The sequence below is a fragment of the Monodon monoceros genome, unplaced genomic scaffold, assembly GCF_005190385.1.
Source record: "Monodon monoceros isolate NGI ecotype Baffin Bay Population unplaced genomic scaffold, NGI_Narwhal_1 Super_Scaffold_2, whole genome shotgun sequence".
In the NCBI taxonomy this organism is placed as follows: Eukaryota; Metazoa; Chordata; class Mammalia; order Artiodactyla; family Monodontidae; genus Monodon; species Monodon monoceros.
The window spans coordinates 67,759,216-67,775,771 of record NW_021703776.1 but is presented as its reverse complement, the minus strand read 5'-3'; the positions used below and the strand labels follow the sequence as shown (position 1 = coordinate 67,775,771).

The 16,556-nt window shown below is 40.2% G+C and overlaps 1 protein-coding gene across 6 annotated transcripts in view; it reads left to right on the top strand.

Annotated features, from left to right (window-relative positions):
- Positions 1 to 3,025: 3,025 nt before the first annotated feature.
- The window catches only part of IMMP2L (inner mitochondrial membrane peptidase subunit 2), an 899,397-nt gene continuing 885,866 nt past the window's right edge, over positions 3,026 to 16,556 (top strand). For 4 of the 6 annotated variants that reach the window (XR_003795172.1, XR_003795173.1, XM_029233258.1 and 1 more), the window contains exon 1: positions 3,532 to 3,649. The gene's annotated coding sequence lies outside the window, so the exon portion shown is untranslated. Of the gene's footprint in view, positions 3,074 to 3,531; positions 3,650 to 16,556 lie in introns of those variants that run through there. The other 2 variants (XM_029233254.1, XM_029233255.1) reach the window with 2 other exon arrangements.

The window sequence follows — 16,556 nt, the reverse complement described above, 5'->3', positions numbered from 1 at the left end:
GTATTAAAAAATCCAAAATGCATGACTTAAATTATTTCATTTGTAGTAAAAATGAAAGTTTATACATGTAAAGTTTTATTCCAAGGCAATAACTTTAGAACCTAGTATTTATTTAGGTAATAAACAAAACTGTAATTGCCTGTTTTATTTTTATTTTAAGCTGACTTGTAAATTATTTATGAAAAAGGAGATGTACATCATTTATTATAAGTATACCTAAAATTGGTTAATAACCATATACCAATGTTTCATTTTTCCAGATGGCACAATTTACATTCAAAATTTCCCAAAAACGTTTGAAATGAGGGATATAAATGAAATCTTAAATGTTTTTACACGTATTCAAAAAGAATATCAATTTAATCAGAGTTGCTATAGTAAAAGCCTTGAAAAAACTTTCAGATATGTGATGGGTTTGACATGAGCTGTCAAGTTTGAGTTTTAGCTTGGAATAAGTGAAGGGCTATAATTTCAGGTGTTAGCAAACTCTGATGTGGGAATGCATGATATTCAAACAAATAAAATGCAAAATGCTATTTGGCAGCAATTCTCAAAGTGAGGTCTGAGGACCTCTGGGGGTTTCTGAGACCCTTTTAGGGGATTTGCAAGGTCCTCCTTTTTTCAACCATGATTTGAATGAGGGCCAGTTTTCCTCATAATATCTTAGCTATAACAACATATCACAAAAGATTGAATGCAGAAGCAGAATGTGAGCTTCCAACACTCTCTCTTAAGCCAGAGAGTAAAGAGATTTGCAAAAAATGGGAAAAAGGCCACTTTTCTCACTAATTTTTTAAAAAATGTATTCATTATTCAAAAAAATGTTCTTTATAGTAAACATGAAATGGGTTTCTTATTTAAAAATGAGTTAATAAACATACATCTAAATTTTTTGTTTTAATTTTTAATACAGTAAATATCAACATATATAACCCACACAAACAAAAGCTCTTTAAAGTCCTCAATCATTTTTAAGAATGTAAAGAGATCTTGAGACCAAGAAATTTGAAAACCTTTATTCTATGATATCTTGCACTGTTTGCTTACTAATTGTAAGTATGTATGAATAGGAATAGATTCAAAATATAAATGTATTCATAGAATTTATAAACTTTATTTCAAGTTAACTTTGTTTAAATATCTCCTTGAGCATTAGACATGATCTCTAACCACCGTTCAATTTTATACCTTAGGAATAGATGATTCATTTTCTTCCTGATGACATAAATGCCAAACAGAATGCTGCTCTCATCTAAGGAAACAACTCATTATGTTTCAACTCCACACATAAAGCCAAATATTCAGTTTATAATTTAACTGATGAATTTGAAGAATACGGGATGTTCTGAAGTTTTAGCCAGCTTCTTTTTCTTTAGAAGTCTTTTTTTTTTTTTTAAAGAGCAGTTTTAGGTTCACTGCAAAACTGAGGAGAAAGTACAGAGACCCGACACTTGCAGAGCCTCCCCAACTATCAACGTCCCAGCATCAAAGTGGTACATTTGTTACAACTGATGAACCCACACAGACACATCATTATCACCCAGAGTCTATAGTTTACATCAAGTTTCACTCTTGGTGTTATCTATTCCATGGGGTTTGACAAATGTATGAGGACATGCATCACCCTGACAGTATCATACAGAATATTTTCACTGCCCTAAATATTCTTTGTGCTCTTCCTATTCTTCCCTTCTTCCAGCATAACCCTTGTCAACCACAGCTCTTTTTACTGTCTCCATTGTTTTGCCTTTTCCAGAGTGTCAGATAGTTGGAGTCATATAGTGTACTCTACCCTTTTCAGATTACCTCAGCTTCCTAAGTACATTTCATGAATCTTAGTGACAAAGTCTGATCAGACTTAGCAACTCTTTTTGTATGTTTATTTACATCCCTTTATAATAAAAACCACACATACCTGTCTTTGTTGTTTTTCCACATACATTCCATTCCACACAGTCAGCTTCTGGTGGCCAGGAGCTCCATCTATTTAATTTGGGACCACTTAATTAATTATTAATATTAATTATTAGTGCTAATAGATCCCAGTCCAATTTACAAATCGGTCCCCACTGCTATTCCATGGGGGTGGTCTTCCAAGCTAAGTGTTCTTGGAATTAAGTCCTTAAGCACTAGCAGAGAAGAGCTTACCTTACAGTAATTATTTCAGTGACAAATAAGAAAAACTACAAAACTGCTACACAACCCCTTCACAGGAGAGCAATTTTATTCTCCTCAGGAGACTAATAGTTCTAGTTATCAGGACCGTTTAAGTCTCTGACTAGGTTTTTAAAACTTTAGAATTAGTTTTGAACCCAAAGTACCAGAATGTCTGGTACTTAAGATTTGTATTGAATGATTTGCACAGAATAGTTTTTCAGTATCCAGAAGGACGATAAAGACAGACACAATCAAGGATATAATTGGCGAAGGGTTAAAAAAAAAAAAGTAGTAGGTTTCACTTTCTTCGAAGGTTTTAATAACCCAGTTAAGAGTTTGTGTCATTTGAATGCAAAAGCTTAGGTATGAAATTCCAGTTTCTCCAAAGTAAACCACTTGTTCTGGGTTATTCCTTCTGGCTTGTTTAGAAGCGGCAACATCGAATAGTTTTCCCGTACCCACATTAGTAGAAAAAACGCCGAAAGGACGAGTCCAGAGGGGAGAGCCCCAATAAGGCAGCTTGCCACTGTAGCTGTGCACTCAAAACAACTGCTGGGGTCTCGGTTTCCTCATCTGTAAAACAAGGGGAGAGGATGAAGTCACAGCCTCACAGATTTTCAACTCTTTGTTGCCCTCTCTCAGCCGTTAGTACAGCGCTGAGCTCAGGGCAAATGCTCAATAATTGCCTGCTAGGCAAGGGTTGTTTTTGATCCGTTTCAAATCCAGGCCGGGTTTTGGGCCTGTCCCGCGCAGGCGTTCGGAAGTACAGCTTTACCGCTGGGGGCGGAGCTTCGCGAAGCTCCCGCGCTCCGGGGGCGGGGGCGGAGCTTGCCGCCGGCGGAGGGCGGAACCCACGCGGGGACTTCTCTTGGGCAGAGCGGCGCAGCGGGTGCGGAGGGCGGGGATTTGGGGGCAGGTAGGGCGCTGTGAGGTTGGCTGGGGTGGGCAGGTGGGGTGCCGCTGCCGACCCTTGGTGGCCCCCAGGGCTTGGGCCCCTTAGCCCGGAGTTAGCCCCAGAGGGGACGAGTGTTGCTGGGAGGCGGAGGGCTGCTTGGCCGCGAGTCCTGTGGTGATCGCGAGCATGTGTGCGGGCGCGTGTTTATCTGAGGCCCCGCGGGGCGGCCAACCCCGGACCCCTCCTCCTTCCGCCAGCGCGGGTAGGAAACCGGAGCTCAGAGACCGGGACGCCAGGCCTGGAGCCGACGAGCTCCTTCCCGCTGGCGAGGCGCCCCCAGGTCGCGCCCTCTCTTCGTTCCCCCCACCAGAGGGGACAACTCCGGCCCAAGTCCTGGCCGAGAGGGAGCGCTGTGGAGACGCGCTGCCTTCTGTCTGGACACGTTGGGCGAGTGGTGGGAGTTCCAGAGGCTTGAATGTCAGGGTTTTAAAACACGTGTTTGTCTCTGTCATTTTTACTTTTAGGGTTTTGGCCAAATTGGGCGAGGGCACAAAGTAACCACTTACCCCTTCTCACCGAGGAGGAACGGGAGAAAGGGTAAGTAAGGAATGGTTAGGGGTGGAAGGAGCTAGGACTTTATCCTGAAAGAGACTGAGCCAGATAGAGAAGGACTAGATCCAGAACTGCCCTTGGATCTTGGGGCCAAACTGTACGTTTTCAGCAGGAACCTAAGGCCCACCTTCAAGGGTCACAGGCTCCAAGTCGAAGAGGTTTTTATTTTCAGGTGTTTTGGAGTCTGTAAGTTGGCTGGGACTTTGACAGCTGGCATAGGTCCCTTTTAGCCACTTGACCTGGCAGAAAACTGTCATTACCCTTCGCCTCTCGGTAGTTGTCTGTCTGGTAGTTGTACTGTAGTTGTCTGTCTCAGGCCCCCATCTCTTAGCTAACTGGGAATAATCTCTGAGACTGTGAAATTAAAGCATCATTGCTCTCCTTGATAATGAACAGGAACCCCTCCAAGGATCTTTACATTTTAAAAGGGGACTCCTGTAAAAATCCTTTAGGAGTCCAAAGCATAAAGTTAATAACAGTGTTACAAGTGTTGAAGTTCTTTTGGAATCTTCTCTTAAGCTCATAGAGAAAGGTATTTTGGGAGGGAGAAATGACCAGACTGGGCCTTTTCTTCTTGACTTTCCCTTTGATACCTCCTCACCAGCGTTTGCTTCACTTCTGAAACGTTGCCAAACAGCATATTGAAGTCTTTGAAGGTTTGCTGTGATTTTTCAGTGTGGGCTCTTTTAACGGTTCTTCTCTGGAACTTTTCCATGATCCCTCCCACCCCTAGTATTAGTTAAATGAGACACAACTGCTCTCAGAAGTTTGGAAACACCTTATGCATCCTCTGTGTCCCATATAAAGAAATGTTTTGAATTAGTTAAAACTCGGGTAAGCCACAGGCAAGGATTTTATAAATCACATTCTTGGATACTTACACAGGAAAACTGGAATTGCCCTCCATGGCATCTTGACATTGGCTGCCTGTGTCCTGAATCTTTATTATTTGTGTGTGCTCAACTGGCAGATGGCCACATAACTTACTTTCTGAAAAAAATAGGAAATAGTTGTTTATTGGTGATAGGTTCATTTATTGATTCAATAGATATTTTTTTTTTTACCAGAGTGCTGAGCACTTTGATGTGAGTAAGGTGGTGAGAATGAGGAGACTGTTGGAGATGACCATTTGGGGGCAGGCCTTTTACCGGTTTTCTGTGTTTTTTCTGAATAGTTAAGTGTTAATGTAGAAGACATTCACTGTACTGCTGATGGTGGTTGCAGTGGTGTGGGAGAACAGCGTTATTTCCTGCCTTACTGATACTTTCAGAAATGAACGTTCAAGGATGACTGACCATGGTGATTTGTGTCCTGTAGTAAAGTTATAGTCATTTTCCAGTGTAATAAATGTATTGAACCAGCATTATAATTAGATGAGGATAATTTTTTGAATTGTTCCAGAAAAATGACCTAAGATTAGAAAGCATGGACAATGTTAAGGATGATGCACTTAGGAAAATAAATGCTAAAGTAGGCTGTGCACTTTTGTGGGTTTCTTTACATTTAGCCTCGCTTTTTTTTGTTTCTTTTAATTTTTAAATTTATTTTTGTAATTTAATTTTTATTGGAGTATAGTTGATTTAAAATGTGTTAATTTTTGCTGTACAGCAAAGTGAATCAGTTATACATATACATATATCCACTTTTTTTTAGATTCTTTTCCCATATAGGTCATTACAGAGTATTAAGAGTTCCGTGTGCTATACAGTAGGTCCTTATTAGTTATCTGTTTTATATATAGTAGTGTGTATATGTCAATCCCAATTTTTTTTTTTGACCATGCTGAGTGGCTTGCGGGGTCTTAGTTCGCTGACCAGGGGTTGAACCCCAGGCCCTGGGCAGCAGAAGTGCTGAGTCCTAACCACTGGACTGCCAGGGAATTCCCGTAACCTCTTTTTTTTTTTTTTTTTAATTGAAGTGAAACAAGTTGTCTTTTTTTGGTTACAAAAGTTATATAAGGTAAAAAAAAAAAAAGTTACTTAAAATTAAATCTTGCAAGGTTATAAAAGGTAGAATGTGAGTCTCATCTGAAATCAGTCTCAGATGACCACTGCTGGGTAAAAATGGTAGGTTTCTGCCTTTTACCTTCATATTCTTGGCTATTTACCTCTGCTCTTTGTTCCACTCCAAATCCTGTGTGGAAGTAGCATGCCTTTTATAGTCTTTCAGACATGGATGTGAATCCTGACTCTTATTATATTAGCTCTGCGACTGTAGGCCAGTTAAAACTTCTTTGCCCCTAACTTCTCATCTATCAAGACAGAACAATGAGTATATTAAAAAGAAAGTGTAAGAACAGTGCCTGGTACACAGATACTGTTAACTTCCCTTCCTGTTTCTCTGTCGGGTCACTCACTTTCTTTTGATCTTGCTTGTGATTGTGGAAAGCATTCTAGTACTTACTTTCCTAAAGGTGCTAAGCTTCTTGGGTATTTGCATTTTCACAGGTGATCACCTTTTCTGTCTGATCCTAGAATTTCTGGGACAAGGACTGACACCTGATTCCCTCTACCAGATCATTCCACATCGGAAAGAGTGTCAGCTTGAAAAGTGAAGGGGAAGGGTTTCCATAATGTGTTTAAAAAGCTCTGACGCTGTTCCCACAGTGAGAAAGACATACTACCACATTTAGCTGAGTGTTTAAAGTTAGGATTTTTATTTCAGAAATGTCTTTGGTTTATAAGAATTACAATAAAAATTCTGATGCTTCATGTCCAAACTGTCATGATTTTGCCAAGTCGTGGGTTTAATATACAGCTAAGCTGTGTATTTAGTGTAGCTAATACTGTTCTGGAAGCCAAGAAAGACAAGTCCACAGACATCTGATTTCACACCAGACATCTGGTTTCACTTTGCTAAAGACTACATTTTGTCAGTAGATTACAGGCATATCAGCTGTACTGCTGTAGTTTGTGGCATTTCTATCATAAGCTGCGGTCTGTAGGATTTAGTATGATGTTTTATTCAAATGACAGCACACTGTAAATGAGCACCTGGTCAGATAAGCATATTTCTCACAGGTGTCTTCTAGTGTCATGGTTCTTACAAGTTAACAAGGTGAAATAGTTTCTATCCTTGGTGATTTTTTGTGGAAGAAAATATTCTTAAGGAAAAGCCTCACTTAAGAACTCCTTGTATTCCTCAAATTTTCAAGACCACTTTTGTTTGTCATGTTGAACAAATAAAATAACAAATAGCATTTAGATTTCCAGGCCAGGACCCCAAAGCTTTGCTAACTCATTGTGTGCCTTTGTGTATTAGTGATACTATAGACTGTAACCAACACTTATAATAGTGTTTTGGAGAATAATGTATTCTGAGTTGCAACCTAGAATGGCTGGACCACATCTCTCCATTTTGAGGTGGTCAGGGGTGTGGAAATACTCTGGAGAAATATTCCTGGGTTCTTGGGCCAGCTCTGTCATTGCTGTGTGACCTTGGACACAAATTTCCCATCTGTAAAATGGGGTACTAATTATAAATGATTACTGTGAGATTTAGGGAGTTTTTTTTTTTTTTTTTTTTTTTGCCCTCACCTCGGAAATGCAGGATCTTAGTTCCCTGACCAGGGATGGAACCCGCACCCCCTGCTGTGGAAGCATGGAGTCTTAACCACTGGACTGCAGGGAAGTCCCAGTGAGTCCAGGCTTGTGGCTCCAGCTGAAGGGAATTACCCACTGAAGCTGGGACTTGGCAGTGGGACTGGGAAAGGGGTATGGAGAATCATGACAAAGGGGAGGAGTGGTGAACTGAGAGAGGAAGGTGCCAGTATTTTGCTCAGTCCATGGACACAGGTTGTTGAATTACTTGACTCAGAGAAAGAACCACCTTTATCTCTGAGCTTTCTGCTAATCTTTTGTCAGCTGCTCCCTTGGAGACTCTTAGCTCCTTATTGCCCGCTTAGTCCAATGACAGATTTTCTCTTTGTCACCTTTGTACTATGTTAATAACCATATGTTTCTATTTTTTTTAATGGGTGGGACTTAATAATAGATGTCTGTACTTCCTTAAGATCTGGATTCTTTTTCTATACTTAAAGTCCCGTTGATCTTTTTTCCTTTCATTGGCCTACAGTTCATACATTAATTCCTTTTTAAAATTTTCTGTATGCTGTGTGCATTGAACTAGTGCTGAGGATAGAAAGTTGAAAAGTCATTTTCCTTGACCAAGGAGCTTAAAGTCTATAGGACAGTGGACATCTTGACCAACAGTTCAAATATTGTGTGCTATTTGCTCTAATGGAGATACCTACACATGCAAAACAAGCCTAGCAGAAGCTCTTGATCCCTGACAGGAATGCCAGAGAAGGGCTTTAGCCGTGGTTGTGTTTGAGCCGAATCTTGACAGCTGAGTAGGATTGGGCAGGGTGACAAGCAGCACAGAGCATTTCCAGGTGGAGCTAATAACATGAATAGTTGTGTGGTATTATGAGAGCATAGTGTGTTCTGGGAACTGTAGGCAGGTCATTATATTAGAGTGTGAAGGGCAAAGACAGGCGTGAAAGGAGATGAAAGTAGAAAGCTAATTCAGGGCGCATTTCCCATCCCATGTGTTGTAGTGAGCCACTGAAGAAATGTGAATGGCCTGAAAGATCACCCTGAAAGCAGTGTGCTGGGTAGATTGGGGTCCAGTGGGGTGGGGATGGGGTAAGATTGGGGGCCGGAGTGGACAGTGCAGTTAGTGTGGATGATAGGAGGTTGAGAGCCCAGACAAAGGCAGAAGTAGTAGGGGTGCTCAGAAGTGAGAATGTGTAGGAGAATATCTAGCAGGAGGGAGAGCTGGCTGGTCTTTGCGACTGTTTGAATGTGAAGGGAATGGGAGAGTGAGGCTGACTAGAATGCCTGCCAGGTTTCTGGGTAGTGGGAGGGAAAAGAGAAGAGGAAGCAGTTCTGAGGGGGAAGGTGATAGTTCAGATTTGGACACGTTGTGTTTAACGTGCTTGTGGGGCATGTCATTGGTGAGTTGGAGGCATCTAGGGGGCAGTTGATATGGTCTTGGAGCATCACAAGAGCTGGGGAGGCTGGAGATACAGATTTCTGAGTGCTTGCCACATGGAGAGTGGTTGAAGGCATGGGTAAGGATAAAAGTGCTCAGAGGAACTGCATAGAAAGAGAAGAGAAAAAGGCTGAAAGTAAGTCCTAGAGGATATTGACATTTTAGGGACAAACCAAGAAAAAGAAAGATGTAAGGATGCTGAAGGAGAGTGACCAGAGAGGCTGGGAGAAAAGAGAAAGCAAAACTTTTCAGGTTCTGGGCGGAGTGAACTGCCCTGGGTGAAGGGGTAAACAGTAGGGGAGGGAGTGGGGCTAGAGTAGATAGGCCTGGGTACTTTCTCAGAGCTTCTGGCTTCATTGGTCTTCAGTTCAGACGGTTGCCTGTAATCAGTGTTCTTTGTCACACCTTCTTGTGAATGAAAATCAAGTTGTCCCTTTGTTTGCCTAATCTCTCGCTTAAAAAAAAATTCATACCTGATCTTACCTTCGGGTATCTCATTTTACCCCATTTATCCCATTCTTTCTTGGCCTAGGGTTCCACTGCTGTCTTGCTCTCAACATGTCCGGCCTTTTTGCATACATTATGAGAAATTGAAAAATTTCAGAAGAGTGTCTACTAGGAGGCCAAGGTGGAAATAAACTTACCAAACATAAAAACCCAAAAACAAAAACCATACAATTCAGCAAATACTTTTTAGTATCTACTATCTATCTTCAAGGCTCTGGATACAAAGATATATAAGATGGGAAGGATGAATAATATAGGGACCCTACCGTTAAGGAGCCCTCAGGCCAGTAAGAGAAATGGATGTGTAAATAAATGCCTTGTGCAGTATGTGCTATTTAGAGGTAGAGTTCAGGGTAAGATGGATGCCGAAAAATGGGCTTCTTTATTTTGTGTGATCCTGAAGGCTTCATGGAGGAGGTGATGCTTGAGTTAAAGCTTGCAGTGGAGTTAAGGTGTGGGGTGATGGGGTTCAGGGAGAGGAATCAGGGGAATAAAATATTCCTTGGTGGCTCCATGAAAGTAGCAGAATGGGTTTGAGTTTCCCATCTCTTCTTCCTTCTTGTTCTGCTTCGTTTATTGCAAGGTATCTTTGTCTTAGGGGATAAGGATGTTTTAGCTAACATGTAGGGATGTCCACAGTTTCTCCCTTTGTGGCATAAACTTTGTGAATTTATCACCACTGGTTTATTATATATTAGATGGCTAAAACAGACCAAAGCAATTAAATCAGAATTTCTGGGGGATGATGTCCAGGTATGGGTAATTTTCAAAGTGCCCTAAGCATTCAGAGTAGAGAACCACTGGCTAAAACATGGTACAGAAGAAAAGTGTCAGGTTTGGAGCTAAAAAACTGTAGGTTGAATTCTTGCAATTCCTTTTAATAACAATGTGTCCTTAGTTAAGTTACATTTACAGCAGATGTGGTTGTAACAGTGAAATGTTCCATTGACTTTCTCTAGGAGTAGACAGGCTAAGAGCCAGCCACCTTGTCCTGCAAGATAGTAACCATTTTATGGATGGGACTTAAGATTTCACCATCATGAGCATTTTGATACTCTATTTTACTATGTGTAATGCTAAAAGTTGAAGACTTAAAGCAAAAAAGCAAATCCTTAAAGAAACAATGAACAGTGGAATTTTTCTTAGTGTGACATATTCTGTTTAAAATTACACAAATGTTTATTGTGATTAAGGTTGTAAAGTGTATAAATATCCTCAATGTCGATAATGTAATTGTTTAGTATTAACATGCTATAAATGTTAGGTTTTTATTTTCAAAATCTGTACACTTAAAAAAAAATCCAGAATTCTTTCAGAAGATAGTAAAAACCCCAAAAAGTACCATGAAGAGTCACAAATTCAATTATATTGCAGGTCTCATCATGTCTGTTAAGTATGCGGCGACATGTGCTGTATCTCTGTGCTGTGGAAAGCCTGGTGTGTTAGTGCCGGTTGTGTAATCATATAGAAATGATCATTCTTACAGTATTATAACTTATTTTACTTGAGAAGTGGTGTCACTTAATGACAAGGAAACTGAATCTAAAGCCTAGAGACTATTCCCGACGTGGTTTAAGTGCTCACTCCTATGTGGTAGTAGGTAAGTTAGCCTCTCTGAGCCTTTTATGTAAAATCTGGATGCATTTGTTCTCTGTTGCTTTGTACCATATCGAAAACTTTGTGGCTGAAAACAACAGTAATCGTTTATTATCTCATAGTTGCTATGGGTCCGCAATTCAGGTGGTTCTGGCTCAGGGTCCCGTGAGGTTGTCAGCAGATACCAGGTGGAGGTGCAGTTAGTGGAAGGTGTGCCTGGGGCTAAAAGATTCACTTCCATAGGGGCTGGCAAGTCGGTGCTGGCAAGTTGGTTCCTCTCCACGAGCTGTCCTCACTCAGGCTTTCCCAGAGTCCCATACCAAGAGACCAAGTTCTCTTCAGTGTCCCCCAGCACCTTTACCCTAGCGCTGGGTACTTTGTTGGTGCTTACTTGGTATTTGCTGAACTGAGTTGGATCCCTGGTGAAACTCCAGCCTTTGTGCCTCCCCTGAAACTTTAGATACAGAAGGTTGATTTTTGCTCAGGTGGTGGTGGTGGTGATGGTGGTGACTCCTGCCAGAACCATTCTTAAGCCTGTCTTATGGGTCCCTGTTTTGCCACTGGAGTCCTTAGCCTCTCCCAAATGACTCAGGTGTTTGGGTCTGCCAGTGCTTAGCCCTGCCTCGTCGTTGATGAACAGAGCAAACAAGCACACCCCCCCCCCGCAGTGGTTCCGTGTGACTGTTTCAAGATCTCAGTGAACTCCTGCTCAGTTTGGTAACTCATAGCGTGTTTCTGACGTCTGAGATTAAGAATACCTAGAAGATAAAAATGTACGTCTTTCTTCCATGTAATATATCATAAAAATTAAAATTTTGCAATTTTATCCAAAACTTTATTCTGAGAGCCAGGTCTTTGTAATGGCACTTTGACACACACACTTTTATATATCTTTCTGTTGAAAAATGTTTATAGCATTTACGGTCAACTTTTGAAAAGTCATCTTGCTTGTGGCCGGAGGACACATTGTAAACACATTATCAAGTTCTAGTTTTGGAATCATGTTCAGCAAAGACATTTTTTAAAGAAAAGGGAAATGCTTGTAATATCATGTTTTGTATTTTAGGACAATTTAATTTCATATGATTTTCGCATTATGTAGACCAGTAAGTTCAGAGCATCTCAGGATTGTTTTCTCCTTTCTGTGCTCTCTTGTGGATTTTTCTGCAGATTTCCCTCTTTCGTAATTCTTTACCTTCTTAGCCACTACCTGCCTTCTGCATCTGTTGTCTATACTTAATTTTCTCCGTGTCTTTGGACTTAGTCTACCAATGTCATGTTAGATGCTGAGCAGGCTATGAGGGGCAGAACAGGATTGGGAGGAGTGGTGGGTGTGTGAGGCAGAATGTCTCTGAAGGTTGATGGCCAAGGGTGTTCTTTCCTAAACAGGTGAAAGTGCACCTCTGAAGCAATGATTGAACAGATTAGAGTTGCCACAGATAATTTACCTTAATTTTAAAAATATACTTTATTTTTTGGAGTAGTTTTAGGTTTACAGCAAAATTGAGTGGAAGGTACAGAGATTTCCCACATGCTCTCTACCCCTACACATGCAGAGCCTCTCCCATTATCAACATTACTTCCCAGAATGGTACATTTATTACAATTGATAAACCTACATTGACACATCATTATGCCTAATGCTCAGAGTTTACATTAGGGTTCACTTTTTTTTTATAATTTAAATTTATTTATTTAATTTTTGGCTGTGTTGGGTCTTCGTTTCTGTGCGAGGGCTTTCTCTAGTTGCAGCAAGCGGGGGCCCACTCTTCATCGCAGTGCGCGGGCCTCTCACTGTTGCGGGCTCTCTTGTTGCGGAGCACAGGCTCCAGACGCGCAGGCTCAGTAGTTGTGGCTTACGGGCCTAGTTGCTCCGCGGCATGTGGGATCTTCCCAGACCAGGGTTCGAACCTGTGTCCCCTGCATTGGCAGGCAGATTCTCAACCACTGCACCACCAGGGAAGCCCCTAGGGTTCACTCTTCGTGTGTACGTTCTATGGGTTTGGACAAATGTGTAATGTCATGGATTCACCATTATAGTATCATACAGAGTAGTTTCACTGCTCTAGAGATCCATTGTGCTCTACCCATTCATCAGTCTTTCCTAATCCTTGGCAACCACAGATCTTTTTACTGTCTGCATAGTTTTGCCTTTTCCAGAATATCATGTACTTGGAATATACACACACACACACACACACACACACACACACACACACATATGTATGCCTGAATTTTTAGTTTGCCTGTGGTAGCAGATTATTTACTAAGCATTTTGGTATTTTTCCAAGAGCTTAGTTGTTTAGTAGTTACTTTAATAAGAGTTTTATTAGTGTCAGATTAAGATACTAAATACCTATTACTTGGTTTGTTAAGTATTAACAATTTAGTGTTATTATCTAAGAGTAGTTTGAAGCACTTTATAAACTAATTAGCTTGTGTTTTTAATGAGTCTATTTTTTATGGGTAAGAGAAGTACTATAATCTGAACAAATGGGTTATGAAAACACATTAGAAGATTAATAGTTTGAGGCATATCTGGTGTATATGGCTGCATGACGTTAATACTCTAAACATTTTATTAAAACTATTATTTTGAAATTAAAAATAGGCATTAAATGTAAATTTCTAGACATTAAAGTGGTGATGTATAGTGACAAAAATATGGAATGGGGTTATGAAGACTTTTTATTCAAGTGCTAGCTCTACTATCAGCTATGTGAACATGAACTTTTGGTCTCTGAGTTTCATTTTCCTTTTGGGAAAATGGAGATTAAAGTATACTTCATTGGTTAATTTTGAGGACTGTGTATGTAAGCTGTTTATTTGAAACCTATGTAAATTTTAACTCATTACAAAGAAATGTGAAGAATTATTTGGTTAATGAGTCATACTTGGTTACTGTCTCCAACTTAAATTTTCTTTTCTTTTTTTTTAGTTTTGTAGAAGAGTCCTCAAGGGAAATAATGATTTGGGGTTAAGAAGGTAGTACTTCTGAAAAGATGCTTATTTATCTGTGCCTGGGGGCGGGGGGGGGGGAACTGCATTTTTTTAATCTGAATTTGTCTTACTGATTAAGCCTGCTTGTGTCTTCTTATGAAAGGTGTACATTTTGGGATATTCTGCTTGCGTGCTTGGCTCCTAATCATATTTATTACCTAGCTGTCAGCTTGAAATGTTAGTCCTCCTTCCAAAAGCATGAATTATAGTGTCACATTCTGTATAGAGTCAGAGACACATTATTTCCTGTTTATGGTGAGAAAAACCTGGATTCTAAAGCTCTTATGACCAGACTCTGTGTGGTTGAAGCCACTAGGGCAGGGTAGAGTTTGGTAGAGAGATTCTGGGGGGAGAGCATAAAAATAGTTCCTGTGAAGTTGAAATCCTGAGGCAGTTGGTGTATTGAATATAATCCTAGTTTTCAATCAGAATGTCCCCCTCTTTTATAATACGTAGACCTGTAGTCAGTGACATTCTAATGAATTAAAATTATAGAAAACTTTACACTTTTGAGTTTGAGAATGCTCAAGAGAGCTTAATTAATACAAGACAAAACTGTAATAGTCATTTCCTGTCAGGACAGTTGATATCTTTATTATATTGTAATCTCAACTTTTTGTGTCTCTACTAATGTACAGTATTTTAAGAGGATTAATCTAACAAGTGTATAGGATCAGTTGGAAGGTAGAGGGAGTAATGAAAAGTAGACCAGTTGGGAAGCTGTAATTTACTTACAAGGTAGTGAGGATTTTCACTATGATAATTGTGGGAATAGAAAGTAAGAAATGCACAGAAACCATAAAAGAGAAGAATAGTGAAACTTGACTATATTAAAATTCTGCACTGCCAAAAACAGATTAAAAAAACTATATCAAAAAGCAAAGGCAGGGCTTCCCTGGTGGCGCAGTGGTTGAGAGTCTGCCTGCCAATGCAGGGGGCACAGGTTCGAGCCCTGGTCTGGGAAGGTTCCACATGCCACGGAGCAACTAGGCCCGTGAGCCACAGCTACTGAGCCTGTGCTTCTGGAGCCTGTGCTCCGCAACAAGAGGCCGCGACAGTGAGACGCCCGCACACTGCGATGAAGAGTGGCCCCCGCTCGCCGCAACTAGAGAAAGCCCTTGCACAGCAACGAAGACCTGACACAGCCAAAAATAAATAAATAAATTTACTAAAAAAAAAAAAAAAAAGCAAAGGCAAACTAGGATGATTTGCAATTCATATCATAGGAAAAGGGCTAATTTCATAAATATATTAATTCATATAATTGGAAAATTCATACTGTAGGAAAAGGGCTAATTCATAAATATATTGAAAATAACAACTCTGGGAAAAAGACCAACAATCAGAAAAATGGACAAAGATGAAAGGATATGAAAGGCAGTTCATAAAAGAGAAATGCAAAATAAAACTTCAGTGAATACTCATTTTTCAACCTATCAAATTGGTAAAGAAACAAATTTTGAACACATGAGGTGTTACTAAGGGTATGGGAAAATAGGCAATGTCATTATTGCTGATGGATGTAGGAATTTTTGTTGAGACCAATTTAGAAATAGTTATCAAAACTTAAAATACACATATCGTTTGATCCCCCTACCAGAATTTAACCCACAAATCTTGTACTTACGTGAAATAATGTATATTTAAGGATATTCTTGGCAGCAATTGGAAACAAGTGCTCATCTTTAGGGGACTGGATAAATAAATTATGGTACATGTAGTGAAATACTTAGTAGCTGTTAAAAAGAATAAAGCAATTTATATACACTGAAATGGAATAATTATTAAGTCAAAAAGGCAAGGTACAGAACAGTGGGTATTAGTAGGTTATTTTGGAGGAGACTAAATTAAAATATGTATTTTCTTGTATATGCACAGAGTATCTCTGGAGGGAATTATAAGAAAATGGAAAATGCCTCTGGGGGTTGAAACTTGGTGGCTGGATAACAGGGATGGGAAGGAGTTTCATTTTCCACTGTATACCCCTTTTTGGATATCCTGAATTTTGTATTATACCCCCCGACCCCCTCCAAAAAAAAACCTAAAAAAGGAAGAAACATCTTCAACTCAAAATATATTTCTGTAATACTTATAGCCAACTCTGAAAAATTAGGGAATAGAAAAGTGAATTAAAAAAGAGCTCTGGGGCTTCCCTGGTGGCGCAGTGGTTGAGAGTCCACCTGCCGATGCAGGGGACACGGGTTCGTGCCCCGGTCCAGGAGGGTCCCACATGCCGCGGAGCGGCTGGGTCCGTGAGCCGTGGCCGCTGAGCCTGCGCGTCTGGAGCCTGTGCTCCGCAACGGGAGAGGCCACAACAGTGAGAGGCCCGTGTACAGCAAAAAAAAAAAGAGCTCTGGTTCATATATCTGATGAGGGGTTAATATCCAGAGTATATAAAAATTCTTACAACAAAACAACAAGCACAAACAGTCCAATTAAAAATTGAGCAAAGGACCTGAAGAAACATTTCTTCAAAGAAGATATATAAATGGCTGATAAGCACATGAGAAGCTCAAAATCACTAATCATTAGGGAAATGCACGCTTGTTAGGATGGCTATTATTAAAAAACATAGAAATTAACAAGTGTTGGTGAGGATGTGGAGAAATTGGAAAATTTGTGCACTCTTAGTGAGAATGTAAAATGCTACAGGTGCTTTGGAAGGCAGTTCCTCAAAAAAAATGAAAATAATGTTTCCATATGATCCAACAGTTCCACTTCTGGGTATATGCCCTAAAGAATTTAAAGCAAGATCTCGAAGACCTATGTTCATAGCAGCACTATTCAAAATAGC